General features: G+C 37.1%; 1 protein-coding gene across 1 annotated transcript in view; it reads right to left on the bottom strand.

The window, feature by feature from the left end:
• Positions 1-2,803, bottom strand: part of tafa3b (TAFA chemokine like family member 3b) — a 101,075-nt gene extending 98,272 nt beyond the window's left edge. Inside the window, exons 1-3 of the mRNA XM_084087323.1 lie at positions 2,547-2,803; positions 1,523-2,395; positions 298-1,454 (exon numbers count right to left, since the gene is read on the bottom strand). The gene's annotated coding sequence lies outside the window, so the exon portion shown is untranslated. The remainder of the gene's footprint in view (positions 1-297; positions 1,455-1,522; positions 2,396-2,546) is intronic.
• Positions 2,804-19,390: the final 16,587 nt, after the last annotated feature.

The raw sequence follows: 19,390 nt of genomic DNA, 5'->3' as shown, positions 1-19,390 counted from the left end.
AAAGCTCCAAGGGCGATTCTCGGGTTTACACACAGACTATAGCCTACCTATTAAGTTTCAGTGACCCGCGTCCGGTCACGATCCGAATGCATGACTCACTGAAGCAATTGTCATGGATCACTAAAACAGGCAATACCCGTTTATTTTACTCAATTGATCAATGATTTTTAACTCAGTGGAATACTAAACACAACCTTATTCTTCTTTGTGGACATCTTGTGAGGGGGGGAAAAAACATTTAAGCAAATCTAAGTGTCAATTTCTGTCAAACCAAAATAAATAATGAAAGCTGCATACCTGTTAGTGCGGTGGTCCGGATTATTGCCCAGCAGGAGAGAGGGGTCTCATTGCCCTTCCATTATGAGTTATTCCATCCACGAACCGGAGAGGCTTCAACAATCCGCACCAAAGGATCCCTCCTGTATCTACTATGTCAGAGAGAGTCAGAAACCCACAAATACAGAAAAGAAGTTCAGTCCTCTGATCACAGAAGCGCCCGATGTCCCTGCAGGGCGTCCGGGTGCGCGGAGACGCAAAGTTCCTTCTCTCGCAGCGTCTCAGATCTTCATCTCAACTCAACGGAGAGCGGTGTGAAACTTCACATCAGAGCTTTAGCTTCTGGTTTAAAAAGCACAGAGATGTTTCTAACGGAGCCATCACCCCACGTAGTATCCTGTTGGGCTTGTTTTCACGGTGTTTGTCCGCGCTGGAGACGGTGCACGCTCTGTGCAGGATCTGCCGGTGCTGAAGGCAAAGGTCTGGAGCGCTGTGCTGCGCCGACTCGATCCCTGCGTGCTCTCCAGGGATGTCAGAAGGAACACAACGCACAGTGAATCAGCGCCACACAGCGGCGTGTGTGACAGCTATCCTGCCAACCGATTCCTTTATCTGTTCTTTTTGAATATTTTACAGGTTCATCTGAGTGGCATTAGACTTAGACAAACCTGCTATTTAAACGCACAAACCCTGATAACTACATACAACTACTACATTTAACAATAAAAAGCTGACATCAACTACAATGTGTTAAATAGTGAAACTTTTCTTAACACATTAACAAACATTCACATCACACATTAGTTTAGGGTCCATTTCTCACTATGACTTGGACTTTGCCTCAGTAAACTCCTAATTACTGCTTATTAATAGTTAGTAAGGTAGTTGTTAAATTTAGGAATAGGAATATGGTCATGCAGAATAAGGTATTAATATGTGCTTTATAAGTATTAATAAAAAGCCAATATCCTAGTAATATGCATGTTAAGCAAGTTAAAAGTGAGAGTTGACTCTAAACTAAAGTGTTACCAAAATTCAGAAACTATTTCTCCACAAGAATTATTTTTTTTATTTTATTTTTTTAAAATTCTTTTTATACTTAAGTTTACATATTTGATTAAAAATACATAAAGTTGTGTGGCCAGGATGTGTTAACCCTGTTAAAATGGTAACTTATCCTTATTAAAATGACATACAATTCCATATCTGTCATAATTACAGGTTTGTGTCCCCTTATTTTAATTACTTCATCTTATTTTTTTGCTAGCATTGTCCGAAGTACAGCATCTTAAATAGACAAGGCTGGTTTTGATTTGATTATTGAAAATTAGTATTTGTAAATTTGTCATGGCCTTCAAAAAATAAGCCATAGATAAATTAAATGTAAATCATCATAAAAGTATGTGGCACAAATGCAAAATCTGAAGATATTTTTAAGCTCCTGACACCTCAATTGTTCAATTCTAACATTTAATGAAGTGAAGATTATATTGTTGTTATTTTTTTCTATATAAAAAATTACGCAATTGGGCTAAATGAAGAATAAATACCAATTCAGAAATGAAAGCCATATCCACCTTATTTTTAATTTAAGAGCGGGCACAGCCATTTTTTAAAATCTTGACTTCCAGTTTCAGCTGATTCAAGTTATTTTAGCTTTCAAAAAAAGTCCATTATACTGTGTTGGAGATCATTATTGACTGGGATTATGGGAACATAAAAGCCCAAACTATATTGAGGGTCACAGAGGTACATGACTGCCTTATTGATTACTTCAGCCAAATGTACAATTTGAAATGATTGCCACTGAATCAAGTGAAATGTCCATTGCACCTGGGTCTCATTTTGGCACCAAAGAGGCATTTGACAAAATGAGCCCCCCTCAGTAGATGAAGATTGAGCACTCTTGGCTCTATCGTCTGAGTGCCTCCCCCACAGCTGAAATTCAATAGAAGTCACAAAGAATGATACATATGTGTTGGACTTCTTAAGTGATTTATAACGCTCGCTGTGTGTAGGGTGGACAAGTTGCCACTAGAGATGTTTGGTGAGAGAATGAACGAGTTATGAGGGATAAAGCGATGGGGCAAAGAGATGAACAGAAAGAGAGAAGAACAGACTGAGAAAGAGAGAAGGAGAAAAAGACATTGTTAAAAGCCTTTCAGAAGGCATTTGCTTTTGTCGATACATTTGGCTTAAGTTTATTAGACCTGAAAGTAACTAATGCTTTCCATTACATTTCAAAGCCAAGCTTTTCAGAGACATCTTACCATCTCTTCTCTCACTCTTCCTCGTCCCCAGAGTCTTTGGTGGAGTGTGTCTTTGGTCTGATCTAAGATCAGTTGAGCATGCACTTCCTGTAACAGCATTAGATGAGGCCGGAAGGTCTCAGAACAGCAATAAAATCAAATCCATCTGTTGGGTATCAAAGTGGGTTTTATGGGCTGGTCTGTCATGTTGAGCCACTGAGAATACCTGAATCTGAGTGTCAGCATTGTTTAAAGCTTATAAACCTCAGCAATGTCCCACATGTGATTCAGACCAAAACAGATCTCTATTTTTACTGCTGATATCTTATGTGAGTGGCATCTCCTATCATACAGACCGATATGTGTGTGCGTGTGTGTGACAGAGTCAATGTACTGTTGACATGTTTGTTTGCTCTGCATTAGACCCTTTCACAGCAGGAGTGCTACTAGACAGACACAACTGGGCTAAAGGCTAACGGGGGGGGCGTGCTGGGTTAACACCTGTGTCAGAGAGAGAGACAGAAAGAGAGACATACAGTAGAAGCATAAAAATGACGAGTGACTGATGCCATCTTTGGATTGACACACAAAACTTTCAAATATTTTAATAAGTAAGCAGGTAAACAGGCGTAACAGTGTGTCCAATACAAACACAAACAACCGACAACTGAAGGATGAAACAGAACAACTTAAATACACAGTGATAATGAGAAGATAACGAACATGTGTGATGATCTAATGAGTGTCCATGACAATCGATGACTGGCGGGAAACTTGGACAAAGAAACACATGTGACTGATGAAAACAAACTGAAAGTCCACGAAAATCGAAAGTAAGAACAAACAATGAATGCGTGTGACAAAGCTGTAATCATTGCCTAAAATGTTCATTGTATCTGAATACATGATGTTTACTAACCACATAACTTGCGTTATCTATCTTATAGCTGTATATTACTGCTACGTGTATGGACATTAACACACTCATCTCAGACTGATAACAGAATGCATGCTGACTGTAACATTGAAACTTGCATTTTCTGAAAAGCTGATTTGAAACAATGCAGTGCAGTAATATGAGCAAAGAAGGCAGTTTAAAAAAGAGCAAAATTTGTACAAATATGTATTGTCAAGTCACCTTTATTTTTATAGCGCTTTATACAATACAGATTGTTTCAAAGCAGCTTTGCAGTGATAAACAGGTCACTTATAAGTTTTATATTATATTATATTATATTATATTATATTATATTATATTATATTATATTATATTATATTATATTATATTATATTATATTATATTAATGTGTACATGGACATGAACAATTAGAAATTCTAAAGTTTATTTAATTAAAGTTTTCTTAATTATTATAATTGTATATATATATAGTGAAGCGACATAATTTTGCAAAACAAAATAACAGACTTTTTGGAGGGTCACTAACCGAAATAGTGGAAACTATTTAGTGCTTCTCCGATGATGCATTTTGACTGTGTCAGTGACTGTGTCACACAATGTGAATGCGCTACAACAGGTAATCATCAACATGTGAACGCACTTCACCGTGACCAAAAATTAAGCTAGAGGCAGCTTGTTGCCAAAGAACTTTACTATGACTGGTTTAATTTATCATGTGAGAAAATGTCACCTTCCTTGAACAGCATAAAAAGTTTAATTACCCACATTTAATTACAGAAACTTTAATTTCAGTTTCAGTGTTTCAGTAAAAAATGCAAACAAAAAAATTAGTGTGCAATAATTTTAACTTAACTGTCATTTTAATGTTGCTAGGCCGATTGTTTCGTATAAGATAAACACGGCTGGTCAGACTGCTGAATGCTCTGACTGATTAGCTGAATATTCCAGAGAGCTATGTAATGAATTTTTCTGTTAACTTAACTTTGTTATGATCCTTATATTGCAAAACCATTAAAATTATTATTACCATTATTACATTATTATTGATGTACAGTTATGCTATATAATGTACATTGCATTTAAATTTTAATAAACAAATGTGTAATTTTAGCTCCTTAACTTAGCTTAGATTGAATTATAGTTTAAAGCATATTTTCATTTTTCCAAAAAAAAGAAAAAAAAGAAAACATTGTTAGACCCTCTGTTTAAGACCTCTGATTTAAACATAAGAGCAAATAGAGAGTGAAAATGTCAGTAGACAGTTTTAGCCCTAGAGACAGGAAAGGATGGTGGTGTTGGTGGTGTGTCAACTCATCTGTCAGCACTCATCAAGTCAATGGCTCCTTCCACAACGCAAAAACCTCAACACCTCTGTGTCTAACACACTTCTAAACATGAACTATACACACAATTAATTGACCACACAGACTCTCTGAGCCAACATTCTGCCCTTGTATTCACAGGTCTGAAAGGGGTCATCAGAGCAAAGCTGTGTTTGTGATCTCAGTTTCAAAGAGTTTAATTACAGTAATTTGATGACTTACATATTCTTGTTATGTCCATAAGGACGTATGGTTATTTTTGTTGCTGGGGTAAGATGTGGTGCTTGTCTGTGTATTCTCTTTGTGTTCCCTTTTTGCTCCACCCACTATACACTTAACAGGTTCAGGAGTGCCACCTGGTCTGTGTTCCAGCTCATAAGCCGCATCATGGTGTTGGGAATGGGAATGCCTTTAGAGCGTGCCGGTGTCTGGGTCAGGTGTAGTACACGGCAAAACATTGGTCTAGGACAAAGTCAGGTGACTCAACGCAGTGCATGATTAATTCTATAAAGAACACCTGCACGAGAGCGTCACCAGCTTCTTTTCTTCTTCGTTTTTAGACCAGGAGTTGAAAAAAAAAAACGATGTCAAAGTTTAGGAGATGTATTTCGCCGTGCCCCGTTCCATTCCTGGGGACGAAGGACACGAGCTGTGTGTTCTTTGTTTAGGAGCGGAGCATGCTCGATCAGCACTCGAGGGAGCTGATTGTGAGCACTGCGAGCATTTTAATATGAGAAAGCCCCGCTCCCACCTCACCCTCTTTAATGATCAGGGGACTTTTATTTCTGCACCTCGTGGGTCGGGTCCAACAGCTACAGAGACAGCCCATCGACTTACCCATGGGGCTCACAGATAGCCCTTTCTCTCACTCTGTCGATGGACTCCGAGGGTCCCGTTCTGGATATGGAAGCTCACTCTGCATTTTCTTCCTCTCCGGACGAGGACCCGCTCTCTGGGGGGTCCAGCTTTGAGGAGTTGGAAATGGTGGTTATGCGTTGAGTGTGTCAATCGGGCAGTCTCTATCGTCCTCTCGATCATACTAGGAGCTGCTGGAGCTTGTCACACGTGTGGTAGCTTAATTAAATCTGGCAACAAGGGAAGCGCCTCATAGTAAGCTGTATGAGCACTTCCTTACCAGCAGTCGGACCCAGCCACCTAAGCGCAACTTCCCCTTCTTTCCCAATCTTCACTCTGAAAGTCATGGAAAGCCCCATATTTCTTGTGTTTTCATAACCCAGCGACATCAGATTAATTGACCATGAACATGGTTATAAGTCATTGCCTTGGGTAGAAGAGATGCTTGCGTGCTATCTCTCTCCTGCTTCAGCTTTATAATTAAAGAGGCCAGATTTGCCCATGAGACCCTGGACCACATCTTCATTGTTGGGCAATGTTAATGAGGCCTGGTAGCCTGACCTGCTCAAATAACTTGACTGTGGTGAGGGCCTTGGCACTGAAGTGGTAAAAGAACAGATTAGTCTCTCTGCTCAACCTTTTGGGATCAAGGAAAAAGAAAAATAGTTCCTGCTGGAAGCCCCGGTCTCGACATCTGGCCTGTTCGGCGACGCTGTCAGTTTAGTTGTCGACAGCTTTCAGGCAGCAAAGAAACAATCTGAGGCATTCCGGTAGTTCATCCAGCCGGGTCCAGCAGACAGGACCTTCTACCTCCCGTTGTGCACCCAGCTCCAGAAGGCCAGTGTTGCGACTCGTGGCCCTCCTCATAGGGATTGGGAGTCCTCGTGACGCTCTCAGTCATATCCTGCAAGGGAACAGACCTGACCTCAGGACTGTAATAGCAGCAAAGTGTGCTAAGAAGAAAAAGAATTCGTCCTGACGTCAGGTAGGAAGAGGTCAGAATGGATTCTCTCCATCATGCCAACTCTCTTCCCCATCCCCTTCCAGGAATCTCTTTGCCATCACTGCCACCTCTGGTGTTTCGGGGAGCAGGAGTTCTTGGTGGGGTTTCTGTCCCATCTCCGCTCATAACAAATGTTCTTTCGTCTCTGTTAGCATGCTTTTTCAGGGCACAGATTTTGTTCCTTTGTAAAATTAGTTTCCCTTTCGGACAAGTTGGCAGCATGGAAACTTCTGCCCAATGTCTCTCAGTGGGTACTTTGAATTAATTATTGAATGAATGAATGAATGAATGAATGAATGAAATGAACGAATGAATGAATGATGCATTTATATAGCGCCTTTACTTTGTATTGCTGTACACCTGAAGCGCTTTACAATCAAATCAGGGGGTTTCCCTTCAACCACCACCAGTGTGCAGCATCCACTTGGATGATACAACGGCAACCACAGTACAATGGCACCAGCTATAGGTGGAGAGGAGAGAGAGATAGAGCTAATTCAGTTGAACAATAGAAAATGTTTACAGGATTCAGTTTAAGTATATAGTACGCCACGTTTCAACGGCAATTGTTAGCAATTGTTCAACGAAAGTGGACTTGTTTGCCCTTTTGAGGAGTCAACCCACTATCCCCTGTAGTTTTCTCTCTATCCACCAGCTCCTCTGGGGCTTTTTTTTATATTGGTAGCCTCATTCTGGCCGGCCCAAGTATGGTTTGATGTCCTTGTGTCTCTCCTTGGGAGATTCTGACCAGGAGAGACCTTCTGTCCTAGGTTTGGGGAACAATCTTTAAACCCCGTCCAGAGATTTAGAAACTGTGGGTCTGGCTCCTGAGGGATACCAGCTCATAGATTCTGGTCTCTCTACTGAAGTTATCATTACCATTCTGAGTGCTAGGGCTTCTTCTACCAGAAAGCTGTATGCTCTTAAATGGCATTTATTTCCATCATGGTGTCAGCAACACCATCTTAACCCAGTTGACTTCCCAGTTGGTTCAGTACTGGAGTTCCTCTGTCAGTTGGACTGACCCCTGCGAATCTTAAGGCAGCGGCAGAAAAGTAGGAGGCTGGTATGCATGGTTTTATTCTGTGCTGTTGTCTCCACCGGTTTCAAAACATGTCTCTGTTATATTGTCATTTTCTGCTTATCCGCCACTTTGCAAAAACACAACCTTGTTTCTGCAGTGACTTTCAGCATGTTTCCTATAACCACATCTGACGTTTATGTCTTATGTGGCGTGAGAAAGTCATATAAACCACACGAAATCCGATCAGAGCAGTCAGACTTAAACGGATTTCCAGAAATGCGATTTGAATATAATTTCAAACCACATAATGTAAATAGCTTGAAAGTGGATTTGTAAAATTCGCATTTCATGTGATTTTTTTTTTTTTTGCTGTTCACACTAGCTAAATCTGATCAGATTTCAATCAAATATGCACAAAAAATCGGATTAGAACTGACAGTCTGAACGTAGCCTAAGAGATCTCAACAGCATCTCAAACTATGCCACGCAAATATTTATCATTGTATTCTTTCAATAGAAAATGACCTGTGCAATGCTATTCACATTAGCTCAAAATGTTTGCGATGTCAACAATTTCTCTTCTTCTTGTCTATTTTTCATTTTTGAGAAACATCTGATACAAAGTTAATACATAAAAAATAATGAACTAAAAAAGATCTATGAGCTATGAAAAAGCAACCTATGAAAAACAGTGTTGTATTTCTTTATCAGCCCAATCAATTAATAAAAAGGGAGGGAGGGAGAGAGAGAGAGAAGAAGAGAAGAGAGATAAATTCTTCACACAATTAATCATCACAAAATGATTACATCACAAAGTTGTTTTTAAAATTGATAAGAAATATTCCTGGAGTAATGGCTTCTGAAAAATCAGCTTCGCCATCAAAGGAATAAATTACAGTATAAAATATATTAAAATAGAAAATAATATTTCATACTGTACATTCATTATGTCCAAACAAACACCCTTTTCTCTTGGTGGAAATTGGATAATATATCATGTAAATAAAATTGATAACAGAAATTTGTATTTTAGGTCTCATATCTGAGCTCTAGCTGTAGATTGGCTAAAACCAATAAAAAAAATAACACCCTGTGACATTTTATTTAATTTTTTGCTTTAAAAAGCCTGCATTTATAATGCACTTCATACATTGGATTGTTCATTAGTAATGAGCATGCTGTTCTGTCAGTAAGTCAAGGTTCCACATTTACATAAATAAGAACATAATGTATAAATAGCAGATGGTGTCCAATCAAAAAAGAGCTCCATATAGCTTTTTAATGGCATTTCTTTGTAGAAAAACTGTAAGCTTTGATTGTAATTACTTTAACATCACCTCAGTCAAGCAGCATCAAACCTTAAGCTAAAACTGAAAGCAGAAAAGTCTCTTGATCTTGTAAATGTTACCTTTTAGTTCAACAGTGAACTGTTCACAATGAAGGTTTTCTAGATTCCAATATCCTGCTGTTATGTGTCTCAATGTCTCAAATCATATCAAAAGACACAATAAGGGAAAAGTTTCTGTGCTTGCTCAAGACTTTTTTTTTTTTTTTTTCTAATTCTAGACATTCTTTTAATACCTCGTTATTGTCAGAGAGGAGCTTCGAGACAGATTGTTAGCAATTGTTTAGCAATTTACCTTTGTTAGTGTTAGCAGCTCCAGCCCAAAATAATTCAGTGTTGACATGAACAATTTAACAAACCTCAGCACATGCCGTTCTGCCATCTGTCTTACCCTCCTCCTCTCACACACAAAGCGAGAGTGGAAGAAAGAAACTGACATTTTGGTACGTAAATAATAATATTTACATACCATGTGGTTTTTACATGTGATTTATTTTCCATACTACAGCCACTTTTGGTTTGCTCACTGAAGATAAAGGCACTATTTTCTGTAAAGCTGCTTACAAACAATATGATTTGTGAAAAGCGCTATAGAACTAAAACTTGACTTATGGGTGCTGTGTTCATACCTGAATTGTGTGTGTGTGTGTGTGTGTGTGTGTGTGTGTGTGTGTGTGTGTGTGTGTGTGTGTGTGTGTGTGTGTGTGTGTGTGTGTGTGTGTGTGTGATAGGCTGAGTGGCAACAGAAATCGCCCTCATGTCAATTCCAAACCTACATGACTTCTTTTCTTATGTGGAACATAAAATAAGATATTTTAGGGTTTTTTTCTCAATTCATTGATTGGGTCCAATGTTGTCTTTGGACTCCAATGATTTCCATTGTATCATGGACATAAACAGTGTTGTTCCACAGGTTTGGAACAACATGAGGGAGAGTAAATGATACACAACTGTTTAAAAGTCAGGGTCAGTTTTTTTTCATTTTTTTTTAAAGAAAAATATTGTGAAATAAGGTTTATGTGCAGGTATACACAAGGTGAGCAACATGTAAAATTACTTTAAAGCAATTATGCCATTTTTTCTTTTAAAACAATAGATTTTTATATATTTTTTATTAAAAGGTGTTCAGAAATAAAGAATTGCTATATGGAGAAGAACACAACAACCATCATTCAGAATATTCTGCATCCTTTCCACGTCTGATGTTTAACGATCGGGTCTATTTATTTACTAAATGTAAAACTACTTTATTGCTCTAGTACATTTTCATTAAGATGTTATTTAATGCCCTTATTAAGCAGTTTTCCTCTGAGGACTGTAGGATGGCGGGTTATTTCAGGCTTAACTCTACTTATGCAGATATTTGGTACCCACAGTGTGGGCAAAACCAGACACACACACACACACACACACTGAAAGCAGTTCTGTTCTCTCCAAACAGATCTACGTGTGGCAAGTGCAGATGGGTGTTTTATAAAGGAATGATGTGATGTGATGCTCCGATGGATCTACTTCACCAGTTGCCTGTCAAGATAAACAGCATATCATACACACACACACACACACCGACAGTCTGATATTGAAACTGTTTCATTAATGTCACAGATTGGATCAGGAATGAGATTAAAAGCCTATGTGTGTTTCTGTCTGATAACTGATCATTAATGCATCAAATCAGTTACAGGTAGCATATTTTTAACTTATGAGTTCACTGACTTTCACTCATCTCTCATTAGCAACGTTCACCAGCTCCTGACGACAGTCGCCATGTGCATGTCAAGATAAACCACACCATTATAAAACAGCCGTGTAAAGCCCAGTGATGAACACACAGCTTTATAGACCCCAATCCACGAGAACATTTACAGAGATAACTCAATAAGAAAAGTAAGGATATTTATGAATTTCGTCGTTTCATGATGCTTTCAGCAGATTTATTCATGCTGACATCCTATCTCACATCGTCCCCTTCGCACATTTATACGTTATGATGCAACAAGGTGTGACAATTTAAAAGGAGGTCTGAAAGTCTATCATTGTGTATGATGGCTCCTTTCTGCTCTAACAAACAGAAAAAAGATCTTTTTCTCCATTTATATGACTCACGTTGTTTGATATTCAACAAACCGCCTCCAAAAACTGACATAATGGCATTCTTACACACACATACAGAGAGAGACAGACAGAGCGAGAGGGGGAGACTGGCACTGCTAAAATACCAGCATTAGCATATGAAAGCTGCATCTGCGTGTCTGTTTGTGTCTGCGTTGTGTACGGCGGTTTGCTGTATGAGACACAGCGGATTGTGTAGTGATATTCTACTCTGGGCTGAACATGGCTGCGTATGAGTCACAGTGAGCTAAAGGTGATGTCCTCTGGGACTCCTCAAAAGCCGGTCCGCTCCCTCACACACACATATTAACCATGCCAACATCTGCCTGACAAAAGGGCATTTGTGGAGGATAGACATTCATCAGCAAACCAGGCTTATGTCCAATTATTCTGGCATCGGGATCATGTCAATTCATGCGTTCCTGAGTCAGAAGCTGGAGCTGTCCTCTGTACAGTGGTGCTGAAACTCTCTAGGAGGATCCTGCAGTGTTGGCATGGTGCTCAGGTTTTTGTTATAGCTGGTCATAATGTTTTCAAAGTTTTAAGCATATTTTTGTAGTTATGATGTGACAAATAGATTTTTGAAATATACACAAATATGACCTGCTCCATTATTTTGAGTCACTTTGACCCATTGAGTTTTATTCACCAATAAAAAGGAAAGTCTCAGTCTTTGCATTACTTTATTTCTAATCCAACTTGTTGGCGAGAAATGGTCCTTTAAAGGATGACTGAAAATGTGTTTCTGGATTAAAGTGGCTCATTGGCAGGTCACAAATATTCCATAGTCTCAAATGGAAGATAATATCATAAAGTTTATTTAAAGATTTTTTATTCTTTAAATTATTACAAAAACATACATATATATACATTTTTTTATCTTTGCCATCACAGGAATAAAATATATTATTTTAAAATATATTACAATAAAAAAAAATTTATTTTAAATTGTAATTATATCTCAAAACATTACTGTTTTTGCTGTTTTGCTTGGCGAGCAGAAGAGACTAATTCATAAACACATAAAAAATCTTACTGACCCCAAACTTTTGAATGGTAGTGTATATACGTGTATATTATAATAAAATTGTTTACTGACTTATTTATAAAATTCCAAATCTATTTAAAACATCACACACGCACACACAAACTCACTCTTCTCTTCCCTGTTACACTGTTGCCCATGCAGCACTGCTTCACCATTACCCACAATCCCTCTCTCTCAGTCAACTATCTCAACACTGTCAAACACAGACCTCTTTATATTCACCCAGTCTCTCTCTTTTTCTCTCACACACACACACTCGCAGTTATACTCTGAATGTGTAAGTAGGTGGTGCTGTGGCAGAGATGAGCTGTGGGTCATTACTCTGGTGGTCTGCAGAGAACCAGAGGCAAAGATAATCAGAAAACAAGAAGATAGACAGACCGACGGACGGACTATAGTTCAAAATTCAAGACATTTTCCAAATGTTTCTACCTTTTTAGAAGTATTAATCAGGGAAAGGGGGAGAGAGAGAGAGAGAAAAGCAGACAATGAGGCCGTGGCGGTTTGGAAAAGTTCTCTGTACAGAACAAATGCACAGCAGCTTATTAAAGGAGAAGAGAGGTTTCCTCTGCGGCGTTACAAAGTGAACACCCAATTTACAGAAGGCTTGGAATGTGAAAGGTCATCCTAGAGTGACATGGCTCAGTTATGTAATAAATTGAAATGATTGATCTGAGACTGTTAAACTGTCATGAAGATGACTGTTTAGCTCAAATGCAGGTTTAGGATTCTGCAATTGGAACAACACATTTTCCTAGTCATGATCCCTGCATCTCACAGGCTTTACACTCCGAAATGATTTTCATTTAGAGACTAAGCTCCTGTTATTGCCCCTTTCATCCATCCATCCTTCTATTGTCTCATTCTTCCATCCTTCCTTCTTTTCCTTATCCTCTCATTCTATGTGTTTACCTAATCCTTCTCTTGTTCTCCGGATAGTGGCATGCAGCGGCTGTTCTTGCATTCCGATTTCTCCATAATCCAAAGCATTTCAGGAAAAAACAACAAAAATCTGGGATTAAGTTTCGGTGGCCTTGTGGTGGAAGACAAATCTCTCTCTCTCTCTCTCTCTCTCTCTCTCTCTCTCTCTCTCTCTCTCTCTCTCTCTCTCTCTCTCTCTCTCTCTCTCTCTCTCTCTCTCGCTCGCTGTTTATCGCACTGCTTTCTTCACAAAAGCTGCTTTTGTACTTATCAGGATAAAATCAAGCCAAGGCATTTGAAAGTCTGGGGGGAGATACAAAAAAAAAGCCCTATGGGACTCACACAGGCAGCTTTTAGTAAAAGAAGATGCTAGTGGATTTTTTTTCTTTTAAGAATCGGAAACAAAGAGCACATCCATCCAAAGAAGGATTAACGGGTTTATCAAAGACAAACAGACTATTTTATTGGATAAATTGGTTGAAATGTGCATAGGGCTTTTAAGATAACAGAAGTTACGATCTGAACCGGGCTAGTCAAGATAAACTGACAACAAAGTTCAGTTTTGTATATTAGGAGCAAAAAAATAAAAAGGACTTTTTTTAACTATTAACCAATATGAGTCAATTTTGTGGTCCTATTATTATTATTATTATTATTTTTTAAATGCATTAAAAATGCATTTATATTTTAAATGCAAATATATTTTAAAACTTAAAAAAAGTTATTCAAATATGTACATTCATGTGTATTTATATAAGGAAATATGTTATACTTTTTACTTCGGTTACACCACATTTTTGATCATTACATTTTTTTTTTTTTTTTTTTTTTTTTTTAAATGGTATAGGAAAAAAAACCCACATAAAACCAACATGAATACAAAAAGCAAATCTACAAGAACTTTTAACTAGAAATTTTAAAAGAACCCATATAATAATCTAATAAAGGCGCTTGTAAACCTTAAAAAACTGAATTTCACAAAACTATCCGTCTGCTCCCATTATATCATTGAGGTCATTAATGTCAATGAAAACACGCGCACACTTTCACACAAAACACATAGTGAGAGCACTTGAGCGTCACTTCAAATCCTCTACTGTGCTAAAATGTCCAAAAATATTCTATCTGCATCTGCTGAAAGTCAACTACTGGCTCCTCTTCTCTGTGCAGAGCTCTCACAATAAACCCACCTGTGTGGCATTCATCAGTATCAACACAATGGAACAGCAACGCTTTTTTTATCTCAAGAAAAAGGCAGACATCTGTTCCCAGCCCTCTATGCCTGCACTGCTTTTATGGATCCCTAATTTAATGTGTCCCTTCTGTTCTGCAGAATAATATCACACACAGCACTGCTTACAGCTGGATCATCATCACTTAACAATAGGCAATTATCTGAACTCTAACCAGCTGCACTCTCTAAAGGACAAAGAGGAAATCCAAACCGTCCAAAGTTGAAAAAGCTGCCAAACAACAATATTAGCGAACTTTGGAAAATATGTTTTTTTGCTCACCAATTAACAGTAACCATATGTTGCGATGTTACTCATTTATGGAACTATACCTGCTCCTGATATTAGTCTTTTCGCACCTCAAAGATCATATTTATAATAAGCAGCAGCACATAATCCCACAATAACATGTATTAATCATTAATAATATATTATACAAGCCAGGTTAACTGTTTCATTTGATTCGTATAAAATATCAGGTACATTTTCCAAACATCTGCATCTAAAGCTACAGAATTCCCAACTAAAGAGAGAGAGAGAGAGAGAGAGAGAGAGAGAGAGAGAGAGAGAGAGAGAGAGAGAGAGAGAGAGCGAGAGCATGCATCTGTTCTGTATCAACCTACTGCCACCTAGTGGTTTAATGGTTGATATGAAATTATCTATTAAAGTAATCAAAAACATCATGGAAATCGACTGCCGGCTAAAATCCGATTTTTTGCATATCCAGATTTTATCCAAATGGATTTTTTAAAGTCTGGACAGCAAAAAACAACAAAACAAAATCTGATTCAAATCACAGGTGGTTTGAAATGTGAGATGTCTCCTTTGCCTTTAATATCCAGAGGTGGACAGTAACAAAGTACATTTACTTGAGTATTAGTACACTTTTTGAGTATCTGTACTTTACTTGAGTCTTATTTTTTCTTGAAACGTTTTACTTTAACTTCACTACGTTTGAAAGACAAATACCGTAGGCTACTTTTTACTCCACTACAATTCTGTCAAGGTCCTTGAGTAGAATGTAGTAACGTCAGTCAGGGGATGATTTTGGTTGCAGCGGTTGCATTTTGGTTGGACGTCAGAACCCGACTTCTCATTGACATCAACATCCTATCTCGGACAGACGTTAGATTTTGGTTGGAAATGAAAGTCGGGTTGACGTCAGAACCCGTTGGTTTCTGACGTCAACACGATTTTCATTTTCAACCACAATACAGGCCTAATGTCTGTCCAACGTTGGAGATTAATGTCAATCTGGCGTTTGATTATGACATCAACCTGATTTTCATTTTCAAAGTTAGGTTTGGTCTTCTAAATGTGAGTTTTGTCATTGTTTTGGAGCACACTAGCTTATATAACAGTAAGGCTAACATATTCATACTAAAAGCCAAACAACTTTAAATATAGGGCACTATTTGAGGGAACAGCCATTTGAGTGTCCGAAACCATAGTGGACGTTATTGAGTGCACTTATTCAATCTCACATTCAATCCCACTACTGGACCTGTGTTCTAGAAATAAATTTAATATTGATATTAGGGTAGGCAGATTTCAGAGGCATAAGGTACTGTAAGTATTACAAACAACAATGCAACAATAATAAAACAATGCATTGACATTTACTTTTTACTTTTGATACTTAAGTACTTCAAGTAGGCTACTTCTGTACTTTTACTTAAGTAAAAATCAGCCTTTCCAACTTTTACTTGTAACGGAGTAATATTTGACCAGTAGTATCTGTACCTTCACTCAATTAAGGAAGTTGTGTACTTTGTTCACCTCTGTTAATATCCCACAATTCTGGCTCAATTAGCAAGAAAAATAAATATGGTGTCTGAAAGTTGTGGTTGGTGGTCAGTTTGTGTGTAAATGTACGTTTTTGACCAGCGTTTTCCACTTTTGATGTAATTTCTAGCGAGAAATTACTATTGCAGTAATTAAATATTTTGTCTCTATTTTGCTGTATCATTACGCTGCCTCAGAAGTCTGTCAAAATCAGTTTCATGAGGAACCTTCCTGCGCAATCGCTGCCTACAAAGTCATTGTCTGATATGGCAGCGAGGCAACACGTCAGCTGCCTAAGTTTTCAGACGCAGAGAGTGTGTTATTTTGATTTGAGTGTTTATTAAAATTAAAGGCCTATGTCATCATTTACTCAGCCTCAAGTTGTTTCAAAACCTTTATTAAAGGGATAGTTCACCCAAAAATGATTTCTTTCTGAGAAAGAGTTTCTTTCTTCTGCTGAACACAAAAGAAGATATTTTGAAGAATGTTGGTTGGTAACCAAATAGTTGTGGGGCACCATTGACTTTAGTATTTTGATTATTACCATAGTATTACCATAGTATTTTTTTTCTCCATACTATGGAAGTCAATGGTGCCTCACAACTGTTTGGTTATACCAGCCAACATTCTTCAAAATATATTTTTTTGTGTGTTCAGCTGAAGAAACCCCCCCCAAAAGGAAAAGAATAATGGAAATTCGAACAGTACCATATTATTTTGTTTCACATTATAGGATAATAGTATCAGAAAAAAAACTATTTATCATACAAATGACATCCCTAATGAAATGGTACAAGACCCAGAAAATGGTACAAGACTTTAATACATTTTTTTAACCAAATGAGTCGCATATTCAAGCAGAGAACATCTTCATATTGAGTCAGCAGCAGCACTATACTTTTGTAATTTTCTTTCCTCTACAAATGTTTGGTTTTATTCACTTTCTCCTTTCCCTGAGGATGCTGCCAATCCTTTCCCTGCATTTCACATTATCTCTGCATTTCATATCTTAATAATATCTGCCTAAAGCTGAACAAAGACATTTTTCAGACATTTAAATTGATAATTGCAACTGAATTGCTGAGAGATATACGTACACTATATTGTTGTGGGAGTTTTATATGGGAAATGAATTATAATGAAGAAAACAAACTGAAGTAAATATTGTTTTGTTTGTAGTTATTGACCGTATCTCCTCCTACCCAGTGCCATAAACCAATAATGTTTTTAATATAATAATGAGAGAATATTTTATTCTTGAAATATTATTGCAGTTTGAGTAATAACTCACAATTTGACTGAAAATATTGACTAAAAAATTTTACTTTTCTGTGTGACTGCAAAAATGTCCCATAAAAATATCCAGTGACTGGCATATTACAATTTAGTTCTGCGTGTAAAATTAGATTAAAATTTCAAAATGCTCTACTAATAAATATATATTTAATTTGATAAAAAATATTGCAAGTATAATAACATCATAGAGAATGTACATAACTATACACAAACAAACTAAATATTTTATACATATATAAACAGCTTTACAAATAATCAGCTCCTTATTAATTTTAAAATGTGTCTCAGCCATATTCAAACACACACCATGCAGACACAGCACTATTTTTTATATTTCCCTTGATCATTTCACATTAAACATCACTACTCTGTGTTTATTATCATTCACTCATAAATATTTATAAGCTGCAGGTCTTAAGACAATACTCTTACAACAAAATAATATGCAAGTAAATCAACTAAATCTCCCAGTTAGAATGTAATGACCTGGTTGTTCTGTCAAGCCAACATAACTATTACAATTCATTGACAAACACTGTGTTCGGACATAAACAAAAAATAACAAACAAATATAGAGCAATAAGTAGCAATTTAGCTCATGCACCAGCTTGTAATAAAGTTTTATGTCCTCTAGATGTCACTATTTTAAAGAATGATGAGGATGTGAGTGACAGCCTACATACACATTCAAGAGGTAAACACTGTAAAGACTGACAAAAAGTCATATTAACGTTTGTTTACCTGACAAATTCATTTTTAAAGGAGTTTTATTGTCCAAATTTAGAGTTCAGCACTGCTCATATGCTTCTATTGAGCTGTGATCTCAGAGAAAGAGTTAGAGAAGATGCACAATAGACAAACACTCAGTGATACACATGACTCTACCTTTAGAAACACCTGCGAATGACGTTATTGTGAAATCTGAGAAACAGAAGAGCAGATCTTTAGGCCTGACTCGTCATCAGGATCAGATATAGACTACATAAATAGCAGGCAAGGCTTTAGTTTAGACCTGTGGTCATAGCAACATAAGTCACATACCAAGAAAACAGAAAACAGACAACCAAAATCCTTAAAGCTGACTCACCTGTAAAACATAAGCAAAATTATAATAACTAAGTAAGGAAACTTTATTTCCTGTATGGCTATATTTAGACTTTATTTACAACAATTCTGAAACCAAATTCAATTTCCTGCTTACACACCAGGTTGTCATTTTATGGCTATAGATAAATTCATCACATCATAGGTTAATAGACCAATTGCCATCACTATGGAAAGAGCAAAGCGCTGTTAGATTGTTGACAGAAGAGCATAACCAAATTAATTTCACCACATTCTGATTAAACATTATGTTATGGGCAAACTAAATATATTATAGACATCTATACTTTCTCCCAGTTTACTCTTTTAAGATTCTTATAATCCCAGTATCAACTTGATTGTTTAATGAAGCATATATAACCAGATGAATAGTGAACCTGAGATCTTGCAAGCTCTTAAAACAGAGCAAGGTTTTCACGCAGTGATCTGGATAGAAGTTATAGAAGTTAAGCTATTAACAAATTTGTAACCTTCGATGATCTGTTAAAATAGTGTTAGTTAGCATGCTGTAATAAAATAGCATACAGTGCTAGAAAATCTAGTTTTATAAAAGTGCACGCAGGGTCTCTGCATTTGCTGAGTCGGGGAGAAACGTTTTTATATTCACAGTCTCTAGATAATATTATAATATTAATATTAATATTATAACATAATCTCAGGTTTGCAACTTAATAGGCCTGTTGATATGGCTGATTAATATCAATTTCAAAGCATCCTAAAAAAGGAATTGTAAAGCCTAATTTTTAAAAGCCCCCTTTCAAATGGTTTAGTTTTTGTTTTGTTTTTTTTATTTAATTTTTAATTTATCTGTAAATGGTAATTGCTGTAATTCGTATCAAAGACCCCTGATTCACTGCCACTGATGAAAGGTCAGACTCATTTGTTTTGTGAATCGGTTC

The sequence above is a fragment of the Abramis brama genome (genome assembly GCF_963993115.1).
Source record: "Abramis brama genome assembly, chromosome: 16".
Classification (NCBI taxonomy): Eukaryota; Metazoa; Chordata; class Actinopteri; order Cypriniformes; family Leuciscidae; genus Abramis; species Abramis brama.
This window is presented reverse-complemented; position numbering and strand designations above follow the sequence as displayed.